This window comes from Poecilia reticulata, linkage group LG12 (assembly GCF_000633615.1).
Source record: "Poecilia reticulata strain Guanapo linkage group LG12, Guppy_female_1.0+MT, whole genome shotgun sequence".
Lineage (NCBI taxonomy): Eukaryota > Metazoa > Chordata > Actinopteri > Cyprinodontiformes > Poeciliidae > Poecilia > Poecilia reticulata.
Genome location: NC_024342.1, coordinates 144,163 through 146,668, shown reverse-complemented (window position 1 = coordinate 146,668; position 2,506 = coordinate 144,163). Strand labels below are relative to the sequence as shown.

At 39.2% G+C, this 2,506-nt stretch overlaps 1 protein-coding gene across 2 annotated transcripts in view; it reads right to left on the bottom strand.

The window, feature by feature from the left end:
• The window catches only part of ajm1 (apical junction component 1 homolog), a 31,387-nt gene extending 30,505 nt beyond the window's left edge, over positions 1–882 (bottom strand). For both annotated transcript variants that reach the window (XM_017307838.1, XM_008423073.2), the window contains exon 1: positions 632–882. The gene's annotated coding sequence lies outside the window, so the exon portion shown is untranslated. The remainder of the gene's footprint in view (positions 1–631) is intronic.
• Between the last annotated feature and the right edge of the window lie 1,624 nt (positions 883–2,506).

The following is a 2,506-nucleotide window of genomic DNA, read 5'->3' as shown; positions in this document are numbered from 1 at the left end:
ATAAATATTTTTCTAGATCCGCCCCTGCTGGGTTGTAATGATTAACCAGCAGACACTGTTTTTGTCAGATGGTTGAATAGCACTGGCTCCTGCCCTAATTTAATGTGAAATATTTCTGCATGGCCCTGTTCTACAGCATCAAGCTCTCACCAGTGCTCTGTCGAGTTTTTTTTAAAGAACAGTCATCAAAGCATCGATCCAGCCTCTGCAGCAGTCCCACACTGACGGCCTGCAGTCTGTGAAATAAAATAAACTTGAGCCGCCGAGCGCAGACATCCTAATGATCGACGCATTGAGGCGCTGAGCTTGCAAACGCTGCACGTTGGGAGTACTACACGAATAGCCGATGCCCGGAGCCAGAATCCTGATGAGGATGATGTCAGTGTTCGAAGATGGGAAAACAGCTAGTAATGAGCAGCCTGATTCTTCACCGCTTTACTGCATGCTCAGAGCGCAAAGCTGCACTCACTGCACGCTACAAATGAATTCAGACGAATATTGTGCAGATTTAAGCCTGCGCAGTTCACATCATGTTCATCATGTAATGACAGATAAATCACTGCACCAAGAATAACTAATCACAGTGAGCTTACAGCCCAAATATATAAATAAATGAAGCTTCACGTCTTACCGCATTAATCCCAGCTTCTGCTTGTCCATATTTTGTCAGGCCAGAGCGCTGGTGTTCTCCCAATGACGACATCTGATATGTGCACACGGTGAAACTGCAATGTGCACCTTATTAGTCAGACAGACTCCAGGGGAGAATTCTTTCTTTCGTCCTGATCTTACATCGCCAGTGAATCTCTGCGCAACACAGCTGCGCAGACCCGTCGCAGCGTCCGCGTCGATGTGGCCGCAACCACAACCCTATCCTCCCCCCTTCCCTTCTTCCATTCCGACTCCATGATAGCAGGCGCTCAGGACAGGGAGATCAGTTTTGTGTAATAATTTTTGAAGGATGTTGACTGGCGATGATTTAAAACATCATTAAAATATTTCTATCTGAATCTTTCCATTCAGATAGAAATATTTGTTTCTGTCGAACATTGGCAGCAGGGGAGTTTCTTTGGGGGGTTTCAATCCCAGTTCCATGCAGGTCTGAAGACATGTATAGTGGTGCATGTCTTCACCATGAGAAATTTTCATTTTTGGAATTTTAAAGGTTAATACAAAAACATTTGTACAAATAAGAAGTTCGGTTCAGAGGCTTTTTCTAGAATTTACGACAGGCTGATTCCTGTCGTAAAGTTGGTCTAGAAAAAGCCTCTGAACCGTGGTTCAACCGTGCTTTTTCATGGGGGAAATTAAAAAAAAGAATGAAACAAAAAATAGGACAATATTTCATCATATGTAAGTGAGCCAAAAAGCCACTTGTGTCAGCCTCTGTCTAGAACAGCCTATGGGCTGCAGGTGGTGCATTTTGTTAGAATGTTTTGATTGTCATGTTATCCAAACTAGCAATGCACATTAATAAAATAATATTAATTATAGAGCACTGTATTTATAAAACAACATTTTTCCTAAGACCTAATAAACTTTTTTAATACAGAAAAAATAAACTGTTACTCTATGATTTGTGTTTTAAATTGTCATTCATATTATATCGACTAATAATTGTATGTGAATAAATATTTCATCTAAACTCAACATCCTAAGCAAATAACTATGATTTACCATAATAGTCGACTAAAAACACAATAAGAAACTGAAGCAATCATAGCAAAAATATTCTGTACCCTGTTAGCCTTAGGAGATGATTGAGGGATGAAGAGACTCTGATGTCTGGTTCTTTATTCTTATGAATTACTTGTTAATTTTTTTGTCTCTAAAGCAGACATTTAAAATCAGAGATGGTTTTTATTGAGTAACAGTTGAATCATGCATATAATTTGCCAAATCACAAGAAGAATTGCTTTTAAGACTATTAAATTGGATGTTACATTTAATGTGTATTTTTATTTTTATTTTTTTTTAATGAATCATATTACAATAAAAAATCACCATCTTGGAAATGTGGCAGTGCTCACAGAGCAAGCTGTATTTGTTGTTTAAAAATGTAAAATATTGAAATAATTATTTTACTCTACTGAACATGTGAGAATACATCGAATTTTCAAGTCATATAAAAACATGATGACTTTGGAAAGCAAAAATACCCATTTAAAGTACATTTAAAATAAATTTGTTGTTGTTATAGTTGTACTTTTTAGCAGTACAAATACCTAAAACAGTGACCGGTCCGCCATTTGGATGTCGAAGTTGAGACGTGTTCACTTTGATTGAGTACACACTTCATGGAGGGGCGTAGGATGTCGTGTTCAAAATAGCGTTGTACTGGCTTCATTTGACTTCCTACAGTAGCGGTTCTCAACGTGGGCGGTACCGACTCCAGGGGGCGTTCAGAGGACGGCAGGGGGCGCTGGCGGACATTTTTATTAAAGGGGGGCGCTGGGATGCCATTGGGGGGCGTTTGGTCGAAGGTAAACTTTACACCTTAAATGCA